The 14,446-nt window shown below is 39.5% G+C and overlaps 1 protein-coding gene across 14 annotated transcripts in view; it reads left to right on the top strand.

Moving 5' to 3' along the window:
* STXBP6 (syntaxin binding protein 6) overlaps nt 1-14,446 on the top strand; it is a 239,641-nt gene that overhangs the window by 144,339 nt on the left and 80,856 nt on the right. Inside the window, exon 1 of one of the 14 annotated variants that reach the window (XM_072838083.1) lies at nt 9,794-9,841. The exons of the other annotated variants lie outside the window; for them this stretch is intronic. The gene's annotated coding sequence lies outside the window, so the exon portion shown is untranslated. Of the gene's footprint in view, nt 1-9,793; nt 9,842-14,446 lie in introns of those variants that run through there. 14 annotated transcript variants of the gene reach the window in all.

Below are 14,446 nucleotides of genomic sequence, written 5' to 3'. Positions count from 1 at the left end.
TGGGAAAGCATATAAGGGATGTGGGCCTGAGTAAGCCTTTCCAATTCATCATACCAGAAATGTACCTTGTCAAAGTTCAGATGCAAGTCTGGCCTCTCTTGCAACATCCTTCCACAACAATTCATGGCAAAGAAACTCTAGCACCCAGACTCCAACTGGCATTTGATGTAGTTTTGGAATGTAGGTGACGTTTGGTGGGGTGAGGCCTGGAGCCAATGGCCAAGAAAGAATTCTTGAGATGTCCTTGGTTGCAAAATGGTGACCCCTGAACAAAAAGAGCTGCTGCCCTGGGGTTGTGAGGGTGTGTCTGATTTTATACTTGGGAATTGAGGGGATGGGAAGGGAAAAAGAGGTTTCAAAAGGATTTTCATATGTTAAAGAAGACTCACAGGGTATCTGAAGCCTTCTGCTTGTCAAGTTCTCGTTGTTTTTCCCTCTAGCAATGCATTAACATGAGAATAGCCTCCTGGTGGAATGTCACACAAAGCAGGAGTGGGGAGCAGGGGAGGGGAGGTGCATGATGTCAGCTTGTGCTTTGTCCTCCACTAGCCTTCTGCTCCCTCATCAGTCCTAAAGAGGTGTACTTACTGCTTCATTTACAACTGAGGACTCGGCTGTCCAGAGAGGTGAGGCATGTGTCCATGTTAGCAGCTAACGAGCGGTGGGGCCTCCCTTCAGCTCACTGCTTCCCCTACCCATGCTCCTGCTACTCCTGAAGTTCTCAGTGTCCTCATTTACCTATAAATTGAAACTCTGTTTTGTCTCTCACACACTTGAGAATTTCTTTTTTTTTTTTTTCAATCTTATCTTTGAATACGTTGTGTGTGAATGGGTGTAACCTCAATTCTGTGTTTCTGGCCTCTACAAGGCATCAGCTGGCATATGGGCAGCTTGTTCAACACAAGGACATAGCGTTAGGAGTGGGTGGGTGCTACCACTGCTCTTAGGAAAAATGAAGTAGAGCTCCTAGGACCCTCTTCCTTTCACTGGGCATGAATTCCAGTAACCTAAAGCCTGTGGTTTTAAATCAGAGCAGAAGAATGATATTCTAGAAGGAATGCAAGCACATTAAATATAATGTGCTTCAAATATGAATCACTTAGTCCCCCACCCACTTCCCTCCATCAATCCTGAGTCAAAGCCATCTTTTGTAATGGAACAAATAGAAAGGGATAAACAGTGTAAGGTGGGAATTCCTGTGACTTTGAACTAGTTTCCTGGCTATAGTCAATCAAGTGATCATTTCAAAATGAGAGAATCCAGACACTTTCATATTCTGTACTTTGTTCCTTTGCTGTGTTGATACTGGAAAAAGTCATTATTTTGACCAACTGTAAATTAGACTTGTTTCCGTGAGGAAACATCTCTGGGAAACATTTAAATGGTCATGACATGGTTGGTGATTGAAATGTGAATAGATGTTGACCTGGTGTTACTAGAATCTTATTTTAGGGGTCAGAACTAATTCATGAGAAATAGAGAAAAACAGCCTGTTAGGCTCAAAGCCTATATCATAAAGCCAGTGGAATATGAGATAGAAGTCGGAGGATTTTCCTGACCATTATGAATGAATGAATGAATGAAATAAAAAGAAGAGTTAGAATACCAAACTTTAAAGCTTCAAGGAAGTTACAGAAACAGGAAGTCCTGTTCTACACCAGCTTTTCATCTGATTTAGACCTGCTACCTTTTCAGTGCAAATAGGAGTTCCTGAGTCTGGGTGAAGAGGGGTGTGTGTCCCTGCCCACTTGCTTATTAAGGAGGAGTCACTGGGGCATGAGCAGAGTTGTGCCATGTAAGTTCCCCAAAAATTTCCATGTGAGCAGTGCCAACTCTCAGATAATGAATGAGTAGTCGAAAAAGCACAGTGCGTTCTACAGCTTTGGTGGCCTGCAGCTTTCTTTGTTGTATAGAGCTCTTCTACCCAACGTTAACTTTCCTGTTCCTGTGAGAGGTGCCTGTGCTGTTTCTCCTCCAGTTACCCAGACTGTCCCTGGTCTTCTCACTCCACCTGTTGAGTATTCCCACTTGACCTGAATCCAGGTGCCACATAGCACCTCTTGGCCTTCCTGTCTTGAATGACCAACAACATCACCTTCTATCACTTTCCCTGAGCCAGAAATCTTAGAATTGGGCTTGGCCTTCTGATTTCTTCACCTTTGAAATTTAAGCCAATTACCGAACCCTAGGCATTTTACATCGATTTGTTTTAGACCTGCAAATCTTCTCTTACAAAACACTGGGGTACTTTCAAAACTCATCGTGGTGTTTTCTGTCCTTTTCCATTTGGGAAATCCTCAACTCCACCAGGATGTTTTTATTTCTCAAATGCAAACCTAATTATAATATTCCTACTTAATTTCTAAAACAGAGACAAAATTCTCTAATGTGACTTAATCTGATCCCATGCTCCTTTACCCTAGAGTCTAACATATCATGTGCTTTTTCATTTTCCTTGTTTTAATGTTATTTGCATATTTTTATGACTCTTGGCTGTGATTTTTATTCCTATTTCTATTTTATCATTATTTTATATTTTATGGTCTTTTTGTAAAATGCCACTTGCCCAAAAGAGAAATGACTGGACTAAAGTTCAAACTCAGATTTTACTGAAAGCTAGCTGTTTCTGAAATGTTCTGAGATTTGCGATCTTAAACTTGAATGTTATGAAGGAAGCCTATTTTCTAGCTCTGTAATTTCTGGAAAATGTTAGTGGGCCAGGGCGTATATTTTATTCCCATTTGAACATAGGAAATTGAAGTACCTGATATTGAGTATTGCTCTCAGCCCTCATTGTTGTGAATAATCCCCACAAGATTTGGGTCATAATCGGAAAACGCAACTCCCCCTTTAACATACTACATTTTGTACTATCAAGGTTTTATAGTTCTTGTTGTTGTTATTAATACACTCTAAGTGCTCGTGGTTCCTAAGCTACCAGTCAGCTGGTGGGTCAGAACACAGACTCTGAATGCATTTCTATCACTGGATCAAAATTAATTATTTAGGGACAAAGCGTCTGGCCATCCAGGTGGGCACTGAATACACCATAACCTGAGGGGCTGGGCGCACAACACCTCCCTCATGGATTGGCTGTTGACAGTACCATTCTTGGGCTCTCCTTTCTGAATGTCTCCCCAGAGAGCTCTTCAGAGCATCAGAGTGTGGAAAATGAGACTCATTCTGCTCTCTATTTGGGAACGTGGGATTTCCAGTTACAGTAATTGGTAGTTGAGAATGTGCAGGGTCTAGTTGGCTCTCTCCCAGTTCTTTCCAAGCCCCTGTTTCATGACATCTTGGCAGCACTGTACCTGGCCTTTGCTATTCTCCCAGGTTGTGTGATGACTCAGCAGCCTTGTAGCCTGTAGGCCAGCTGGAGCCAGGGTGGGAGCCACATAGCCCAGAGCACTGTGATGTGAGTGCTGTCACTGTGACACCTGGGCACAAGTAGGGTCAGATACCTGCTCAGGCGGTCTACTTCAGATGCTCATAGAAGACAACATAGAGTGTTAGGGGCCCTGGCCTTTGCATGACTCTTTGGAAAGACACTCTCAGTCAAAGGGTACGGCTGGCCCAGAATCAGGTTAAGATTCCTGTGGATACAACTCCATGTTTTCTTCCCTTCCAGAGTTATTTTCCTGTTAGCAGAGTTAGACACATCTGGCTCATCTTCCGTGTCCTCCACCAACCTCTGAGATTTTCAAAGCAAAAGAGATAGATGGATAATTAGATAGACAAATAAATAATGAAAATTAATTTAAAAGTAAATACTACTACCTAAACTCAAGATTTGTACCTAGAGCTTTTCTTTCTTTTCCCATCCTTCCATCCTCCCATCTTCTCTCCCTCCTTCCTTCCTTGCTTTCCTTCCCTTTCTATCCATGCCTCTTTCCTTCTTTTTTATTAATTCATTTATGCATAAAGTATACGTTGGCTGTCTGCATTGTGTTAGACACTGCAAATACATGAGTGAGCATAAAGACCTCTGTGCAGAGAAGGGGACCGACAGTCAAATAGCTTCAGAAATACACAGTTACACACTAACGTAGGTGCCAAGAAAGAAAAGTACTAAGAGTCATGAGCATGTGACTTTTAAGCTGTCCTCAGAAGGATTAATCAGTTAACAAAGTGAAGGGGCAGGAAGTTCATTCTAGAATCATTTCATGATTCTAAGATCATGAAATGGAAGTAACATTGCATATTTGAGACATTAGAAGAAGTTTGATGATGGAGATGTCAGAAGAGAAGGAACAGTGTTTCATGAGAGTTATCTTTTAATTTGGTATGGAGATTTTATATATATATAAAATATATCGTTATATATAACAAATTGAGTTTTGCCTAAATATTTTTCCAGTTAATGTTTCCTAAACTATCAAGGAGATATGGGTGCCCTCAAGGCTAATACCAGTGATGGGTGAAAAAGAATATCAGTTTTCCTCTATTTAGGTAAATGATATAGATTACAGTATTCAAAGAGATTCTAAGTGAACTTCCAAAGGGATCTTTCCTGACCCTGTCCTTTATGGACAGATATGGGTGATGGGAATGAGTGAATGGTGAAGTTTAATGTAAAATGAGATAGTGATCTTTTACTAACCTCAACATTTTCTTTGTCTACTGACACACAAGCTAACCATTCCAGGATGTAAACAGGATGTTCGAGGTATAATTAGACCCCCATTCATTCATCAGAGACAACAGCACTATGAGATATGGACTCAAACTCTCAATTGATTATCCTATCATTTTTAAAAATTGGGCACACTTTTGCCTAAAAATGAAATTTCTGTAAGCCTATTAGAAGGACTCCATGATCATGGAAGCAGTCTCTTCTCCAGACTTGTTTTTAGGCCTTATTTGGACACCTAAAGAACATGCTGCCCAAAGGTGTCTATGCACAGAAGGTATTATGAGCTCTATTATGAGTGTCCAAAAGAAGCTCCTTAAGAACAGAGGAAACTTGTTGGGCAAGGTGAAAACATGAGATACAAGAAAGAAGGATTCAACACTGGAGAGCGGTGAAGAGAGGTCCTGGGATAAGGCTCAAACCAGAATCTCATACCTCATACTGTTATATGACAACAGTACACTAGGCATAAACAACTTGCTTGCCTGCAAGTGTTGCAGTTCTACTCTGATACTTGACTGATGGCTTGGCTGGGTATAAAATTCTAAGTTGGCATGATTATCCTTTGAAATTTTGAAGGTAGAGCTCCATTGCCTTCTAGCTTCCGCTATTGCGGTTAAAAAATCCAAAAGGAATCAAATTTCTGACCTTTTCTATATGATGATGTTTATTTTCTGCCTTTCTGGAAGCTTGCAAGATCTTCTTTTAACCCTCAGTATTTTGAAATTTTGCAGTAATATATCTAGGTGTGACCTCTTTTCATCTATTGTAGTTGGATTCAGTGGCCCCCTTCATTGTTGAAATTCATTTCTTCCAGTTTTCTTGAATTATTTCTTGCATGACTCCCTTTCACCCAATGCCATCTCTCTCTGTCTCTATCTACCTATCTTTTTGAGACTTTGTTATTCAGATGTTGAGAACATTATGATAGATATGGTGCATTATCTCACATCCATTCCAACTTCCTTCTAGTTCATCTTTGAGTACCACAGAGCTGGAAAGCTAAATGCTATATTTTCCAGACTCTTGCAGCTAGTGTTCTGAATGTGGTATAGCTTCAAGTGCATTTCTTCCTCTTTTGTTGGCAAGCATGGTCATGGAGGCTTTTTTACCCTGGTACAGCTGTAATAGGCATTCCAGTGCTTGGTCATTTACTCTGTGAGGGTCAAGAAGCAGGATACCTTGCCATCCATTTTTCCTTGTCATATGGATTGTGACAGCCTGGCTCTAGAGCCAACAGCGATAGCTGTGACTCACTGATCTGGACAACAATAACATGCTTCTGAATTTGGCAGCTTCTATATGGATGGCAGTTTGCCACTTTGTGAGATAGTCTCCTTATCTTATAAGTGGTAGTGACTCTCTTGATGGCTTACATCTCTGGTTTAGTTTAGGAATTATACTAAAAGTTCAACCCCAAATCTCTCTTTAGTACTTCCAGTGTTGATGTCATTAAGAAATAATTTCTTAGTAAGTAAGTAAAAAATAGTAAGAAATAATTTCTGCTTTAACTAGCATGGATTCTGTTCTCTGCAAAGGACCCTGATCAATATGACAGTCCTGGATTTATTTCTCTAATTTCTGCTTACTTCTTTCCTGTCTTCCAGTTTTATTTGCAAGGGGAGAAGGTAGATTTCCTTAACTTTAGCTTTTAACTCTATGATTGAGTAATTGAGTTTTTATTTTAATTCATACACACACACACACACACACACACACACACTATCCAAGCACACTTTTCCTTCTATGAATATTCCTATCTTATAGTATCCTGTTCTTGTATCAAAAGATCATCTTCTTTTGCCTTTCTGAGGGTATTAATGATAGTTTTGTGTTTAAGTTTTCTTTTTCCTGCATAATCCCTGTTTTCTTCAAATTGCTTTTGATCGTCTATTTGGGTCTCTAACTTTCATACCAAAGATTTGGCTCAGTGATCCTTGATTATATGCTCATATTTAAGAGGAGGGACTTAAAAGCCTATGAGAAGCCTTGAGCATGTGGTTCGGCATTATTATACGTGGGCTTCCCTGTAGGGTTGTCTGGCTGTGCTGTTTCGTTGCGGGAACCTCTGATGTTAGCATCTTTATGGCATTCTTCTTAACCAGGTTAGATTCCCCAGAAAAGGATTTTCTAGTCTTCTGCCTATAAGATATGGACTGGCTACCAGGGTCCTGGATGCTAAGTATGAAAAGAGGAGTGAGGGTATAAGCATAAGTATATGGATGTTCTCTCTCTCTCTCTCTCTCTCTTAGATTTATTTATTTACTTGAAAGAGAGAGCATGCATGGGAGGGACACAGGGAGAGAGAGAATCTCAAGTTGACTCTATGCTAAGCGCAAAGCCCATGCAAGACTCAATCTCTTGACCTGAGCTGAAACAAAGAGTCAGACACTTAAACAACTGCACCGCCCCATAAATGTTCTCTTTGAAGAAAAAAAGCAATAGCATCTGTTTTTATACATTTCCCCCATCCTAACTGTGTCTGGTACAGAGAGCATTGGGAAAAGTCAGGCATCAATCTATAAAAGGAGAGAAGGGGACAGGGCCTCTAGATGCTTCTTAGTCTTTCACCACTCCTTCTATTTTAGCTCCATCTTCACCTCTAATTTCAAAGGTATCTGATGCCTTAAAATCGTTAGCTTTGAGAAGAATCTGTACTATAAATCGGGCTGCTTTTTTCTCACTCATGCCTTAGGTTTCAGCTTTCTTGGGTCTGCGTAGGTCAATAACCACCTATCCATTTGCTCTCTAGCTTGCAGAGTTTGGTTGGTTTATATTCTGTCCTACTCCCCATAAACCTATACTTTTATGCCTTTAAAACAAAATCCCTCTGCTGTCATTTTAGTCAGGTTACAGAGAAACAATATGTAAAAGTGTGTGGGCAGACCTATGATTTTGACCTGGGAGTTGGTTGACTTTTTCTGTGATTCATGAGGAATAGAAAGACATTGATTTTGCTTTCCATATCTTCACTTGAATGGTTATTAAACTTAGTTGTGTAGTGTGTCTTTAAACAGTGTTAATAAACTTAAGAATGTATGTGTGTGTAGCTAAGCTTAAAATAGAATAGAGAATAGCTAAAAGAAAGAAATACCATGTATCCTAAAACATACACCAGTTTCTTTCCTTCATTGCTGGTAGGATTTGCCTCTAGCCACACTAATAGCATAACTTGCTCTTCACAATGATTTGAATATACTTAATGGAAAAAATCTAGTCGACATCTCTGCCTTAAACCCTGAGTGTAGGGAGAGGAGTGGGTTTGCTTTCCTTTATTATGTTTTATGTGATGGGAATTTATATTTGCCATCCAAACAGCATGCTTTTTTGGCATTTACTGCTGAAGAGTTGTGGCAAATCAGAAATGACTTGCTTGAGTTCAGTGCAACCTTTCACATCAGCACATTCTCACTGTTCTTCATTCCTGGTGCCTACAGCAAAAATTTAATAAGCCCTGTTTGCAAAACAAAAAGAGAGAAGGGGTAATGGCTCAATGGAAAGCCCATTAATGTTTCAGACCACTGACTGTTGAATCCAAATATAGATTCTAGGAAGGAGGACTAAATTCAGATGAGGAGAGTGAATTCCTTTCAAAGCATAATCCTTTTCATTTAAGCTATGAAGAGAGAGCTTGAAATTGAACCATGGAATACAAAAATTATTAGTGATGAGATGTTCCCAGTAATGTTCAGTTGTTTGGTGTTTGTTGGTTTCTAGTGATAGTAAATGAACAGGTTCCACATTTTGCGGATTTTGAGGAAAAAATCCAGATGGGTACATAACTCAACCTTTTAGCAAAAAGTACACTTACAAAAAGAAACTGTATTGAAAACAACACACCAAAGAGTAGAGAAAAGGGGTATATTGAACCTAATAGTTTAGCAGGCTTTTCACTGAGGCCTTGGCTGTCGATAGCTTATACATTTGTAGACGCAAAATCCCATTTCTGCCAGAATGTGTTCTCATTCATGCTTTTGAGTTCTGACATCACATCACATGGAGTGGGGTAGAAACTAGATGAAATTCTGTAGCTCTGTGTCAGTTGTTTAGAAACCCAGCATAAGAAATTTCATGTTTTCACTGTACATGTTTGGCTGCCTCTGTGGGAAGGGTTTGAGGAGCAGAGGGTATAGCTAGTACCTACTTGGATTCAAGAAACAGCATGGCATTTTTGATGAGGACTTGGGAAACTCAGCTTTTAATCCATATTTATCTATTAACAAAATTGCATGACCTGAAGCAAGTCCTTCCAAATTGTTTTATTGGTAATTTTTTTTTTTTTTTAAACTCAGGAGTTAGCTAAGATGCATGTGGCAAAGAATAAAATGATGTAATCATGGTAGAGTTACTTTGAAAGTCAATTGTAAGTTCAGTCTGCTTGAAGTGCTGGACAAAGCATAAATATTTCAAGGTTAAAGTTAAATAACCAATCATAAAGGTGAACTGAATTGTTGGCATTCCATAGGACAATAGCACAAAAATTCCAGAATAAAATAGTGAGAATATCTAATCTGAATTGTTGATGAATTCTAGATATCAAAGATTTCCCAAAGATGATTATTATGATAAGCAACTTTTACTGAGTGTTTAATATATGTCAGACCCTGTACTAAAGGTCATTAAATGCATTATATTATTTGTGATTCTTATAACAATTCAAATTTATAGTTACTATTATCATTTTTATTTTGTAGATAAAGTATCTCAGCTGAAGTCATATAGACAAGAAGTAGCAGATCAGGGACTTGGAGCTGAATCTGTCTCCAAAGCAAAGGGGTTTTAACCACTATGCTATATACCAAAAACTGGCACCAATTGAAGATTATTTTAGAGTCAAATAACAAAGACAAACTTCCCTTCTCCTTTTTATGAACACTAAGCTATTGGGACAAGGAGAAAATTCAACAAGTTATACACAAAAAGTGCTAGACTGTCCTAACCCTGTAGGAGATTTGTTTAGGTGAAGAGGTTAGAAATTAGAGCAGTTAAGTAAGGAAACAAGGCAATGTGTCATCATAAATGAAGAAGCTAGGCATATTTACCCTGAATGAGAGCAAATTCATGAAGACTAAGTTCAAGTACCTAAGGATAGTAAATGAAAGCAAAGCTAGATTTATTTTCTGGGACTTGAGACTCATGTTCATCTATTTCTGTACAGGAATGAATGAATAGGCATCTGTCCACAAGAGATAGTGAATTTTCTTTCACAAGGTAAGTTTAAGTGACATGGATGTCATAGGCGGGACCCAGTGCTCTTTAGGGACCTTTTCACCCTAAAGATACTTAAAGGTCAACGATATTTTTTTCTTTGCCACTTTAACCGTTTTATTTTAAATAATCTCTACCTACAACATGGGACTCAGACTGATGACCCAGAGATCAAGAGTCACATGCTCTACTGACTGAGCTAGCCAGGTACCCCAAAGTTCAGAAATGTTTAGAAAAGATCCACTTTGACGAAACTGAATGAATAGGGAGGATTTTTAGGGAGAAGGCAAACCTCAAGATAATATCTGGCAGAAAAATGTCATTTATTTGTAGGTTAACAGGTCAAACTATTCTAACGAGTAGAAAAACCAGAAGAACCAGAGCTGTACTGGGATTCCAGGTCTTAGGCCATTCTCTGACCCTTGGTTCAGGAAGTTTTCAGCTATGATTGCTCTAAATTTTATACTTTTCTGTCCTTTGTCTCTTTCTCTTCTCTTTTCTAGAGTTCTCGTAATGCAAATATTGTTTCTTTTCATTGTGCCCCCATAATCCCATAGCTTTCTTCACCCTTCTTTATTGTTTTATCTGTTTGTTCCTCTGATTAGGTACTTTCCAGTGTCTCCTCCAGGTCATTCTGCATGGTCAAGTCTGCTTTTGAAACTCTCTATTGATTATATTTTTTTATTATTGTTTCAACTCCAGGATTTCTGTTTGTTGATTAGTTGGTTGGTTTTGATGGTGGATATTTCCTTGTTGATCTTCCTACTTGGCTTATGCTTTTTTTTTTTTTTTTTTAATTTTGTTTAGTCGTCTGTGTTTGCTAGTAATTCACTAAACTTCCTTAAGAGGATTAGTCTGAGTTCTTCTGACATCTTCATTTCTTTAAGGTCAGTTTTTGGAGCTTTAGTAGTTTCCCTTAATGGTGCCCTATTTACTTGATTTTTCATGATCCTTGCTTCCTTGCATATTAGTATCTGCACATTTAAGATGCCTCTTCGAGACTTTACAGGTTTGCTCTGGCAGAGATAGTTCTTTACCATTTTCCTCAGTTTGGGTTTCTGGGTGTGCCTGCTGGTAATGCCCTTGGGCAGCTGGGGCCTGATACTATGATCTGTTTGGGTCTCTGACAACTGTTCAAACTCTGAAAATGAGGATGGGACTTGTGCCAGGGGCTGAGAAAAGTTGGATAGGACTACTGGCCTGGTTCCTTACTGGAGTGAGTCTGTAGGATGTGCTCCCCAGTTGCCTGGATTCTCTTGTCAAGCTTACTAGATGGTTGGGACTGTGTACTGTATTCAGTAATATTGGACTATGAATGAGCTTCTCTGTCCCAGCAGGGCAGCAGGATGGGACCCAGGGCCTTCACAGCTCTATCTGGGGACCTGAATAAGTCCAGAGAGTACACTGAATTCCCTGTTCAGGTGAGGACAGTCTGCAGAGATGGGAAAAGCCTAAGGCTGTACTCTCTGTTCAAGTAGCACCTTCTGGAGGGCAGTCGAATGGGCTCTACAGCTTCCTGTGCACTCTGGCTGAGTTTCCTGGTCAGACAGACCAAAGGCTGTGTTCAGCAATGAGCGGGACTATGAATTAAATCCCCCATCTGGGTGTAGCAGAAGCATCTCTAAATCTGGTAAATATCTTTGTTATCTTAACTCAAGCCAAACTGTACCCCAAGCCAACCTACATCCCCAGCCTATCACGGCCACTGGCTTTGCTCTGCAAACTGTTGGCTCTGCCCATGTATCAACTTGAGTGCCGCTGAGCTACACAGCCTCTAGGAGTAGTCTCCAGCCACTCTGGTCAGATGGGGTTGGAAGACAGCAGCTGTGTCTATGTCTCAGTGACCTTGCTGGGCGCTGGGAAGCTGCTTAGCTGCTCTAAACTACCCTATGTTTCCCAAACAGACTGTCAGATTGGGAGACCAGAAGCTGCCCTCAGCCTTGGCTATGAATTAATAGTACTCTTGACTGTGTATAACCCAGGAACACTCCACGCCTAGTACTGGCTTTGCCCACCTACCTGTTGGCTTCAGTGCCACTGGAACATACTGCTTCTACTTTTGGAAATTGTCACCAACCCTCCTGCTCATATGGGGTGGAATATACTCTCTACAGTGGGTGGGAATGTGATTCAGCTCCTTGCCTGAGCATGAGCAAACCAGGCTTTAGGACCAGCAAAGCTCCTCTCTTGAGGATCTAAATCAGGCAGACTTACATTCCTCCAAGTTCCCTGGCCAGAGTTGGTTCTGCAGATGAGCAAAACCAATGTTTGGAATTATTACTTGGGCACTGCAAGTATGAACTCAGTCTACTGAGATCTGTGTGCTGGTTGTTGCCAGCGCCTCCCCACTGTCCATCACAGTCCAGTTCCCAGTGGTTGAGCCCCACAGATTCCCCTGCAAGGTCGGGGTAGGGGCTTCTGCAAAGTGACCTGAAGCGCTAAGGGAGATGGTTTTTGCCCCTCTGGGTTCTCTTTTCCCACTGGCGGAATCAGAGACCTCTGTGTGGGTCTGCACTGGCCTAAGTGGGCGGTGTGATCAATGTGCAGCCACTTCTTTTACCCTTCTGCATTCTGTCATGATCTCTGGAAGGGATGCCTCAGCCTCACCCCATGCCCTACCGTCTGTCAGTGGTTTCTTGTTCTTGAATAGGTGTTAATTGTTCTTGTAAGGAGTGAAGTAGAAACAACCTGGGTCACCCTCTTGGTGATGTCACTTCCCCCCCCAAAAAAAATCCCTTGGGTTTTTTTTATTGCTTTTGGAAAGGGGAGCTGTATTAGAATCACTCTCCCTTGGGAAACAGGTCAAACTAGAATTCCTTCAGTGTGTCACTGAAATTTAAAATGAAAATTCGTTGATTCAGAAATGGAGGTATTTAGTACCTTCTGTTCCTGAATGTCCATTATGAATGGAAATGGGAATCATGAGCTGTTTGCAGCCATTCCTTCAGGTTATTTTAACCAAAAATTTTCAAAATTATATTTGAAGATGTAAATATGTTTTTGACATTAGAAATTGTTCTGAGTTTTTTCTACTATACCTTTCATAGGGAGTAGATTCGTTTACGAGCCTCACTCTACAGAATGCAAGTGGCTGATGGATCCGTTAAATTTCAGTGGTTTACTGAGACCTTCCTTTTCTTTTTCTTCTGTAGAAGACATTCCCTTTTAGCAGAGATAGCTAGTCAGTTACATGCCAAAAAGTGACTATGACTTCTTCTTGATGAGGGAAGACAGCCTTTAATATGACAGGATTTTTGGTTTTGTTTCAGTTGCGTTTCTCTCTTTTAAAGCATAGCTTCTTGTTTTGTTCTTTTATTTGCCATTTATTTTAAGAGCTTGTGTTGTGGGAAAGTTCCAATTCAAAATATTTTAAAAAGGCATTCTTCTTGAGGAGGATAGTCTGACATTTCCATTAGCTTTTACAGAAGAATCCCAGGGGCATTTAGACACTATGGAAGAATAAATAACTGGTCAGTGAGTCAACCCTCCAAACCAAAACAGCACAATGGAGATTTCGCTGGCTGATTCCAGGCCGGCAATTGCATTGGGTCATTTCTCTGTAATAAACTCCATGTTTTGGAATTTTTATCTTAAATCTAATAGCAACCTTTAAAAGTACTCACCATGAAAAAAAAAGTACTCATCATGGAGACCTCAGGAGCAAGGAGTTCCCCTATCTAAATAGTTTGCTTAAAGCAAACCCTTGGCAGTAGAAGGACTTAGAGGCCTCATTCATTACATATGGCCCATGACATAAATTTTTGTGGTATCCTGATACATATTGAAAGGAAAAAAGGACATTAGGTAAAAAACTAAGGAAATATGAACTAAGTACGGTCTTAATAATAATGTATCAATAGGATTCATTAGTTTCAACAAATGTACCTTCCTACTGTAAAATGTTAACAATAGGTGTAACTGGGTGGCAATGCACAGGAATTCTGTATTCTCTTCACAACTTTTCTGTAAATCCTAACTCATTCTAGAATAAAAAATGTATTAAAAAATAATAGATGCCTATAGAAAATTAGGGAAATACAAAGAAGGAAAAAAATGGGGGCTGCAGTTCTAACACTCAGAGGAACACTGCATATTTTTATTTATATATATATGTATATATAGTTGAATATATACAATGTTATGAGATAATTGAATATATACAATGTTCTAAGATAATTGAATATATGCAATGTTATAAGTATGAGATAATTATTCATATAATTTCATAATTTCCTTTTCTAAGGAAATACATTATATACATTATATACATTCCTTTTCTAAGGAAATACATTATAGGATTATAATTGTTGCATAATATTTAATAAATGAAAATATGTCATAGCTTATTTAATCTATCCCTTCTTATGGGAAATTGAAGGTATTAGCTGTGTTTCATCATTATAACCAACGCCATGACTTAGCCATGTAATTAAAACTTTGTTCACATTCACTGTTATTTCCCCAGGAACAGTTTCTAGAAGTGCTCAAATGTTCATTCTTACTGGCTTGAAGAATATGCAAGTTTCAAAAATGTTGATAGCTTTTCAGTGTATACATTTACATTATCTATCCAGTGGAGTTGATTATGTATGAGGGAGCATATGAATG

This window comes from Canis lupus, chromosome 9 (genome assembly GCF_048164855.1).
Source record: "Canis lupus baileyi chromosome 9, mCanLup2.hap1, whole genome shotgun sequence".
In the NCBI taxonomy this organism is placed as follows: Eukaryota; Metazoa; Chordata; class Mammalia; order Carnivora; family Canidae; genus Canis; species Canis lupus.
The sequence above is the reverse complement of the archived record's forward strand: the minus strand, read 5'-3'. Positions and strand labels throughout refer to the sequence as shown.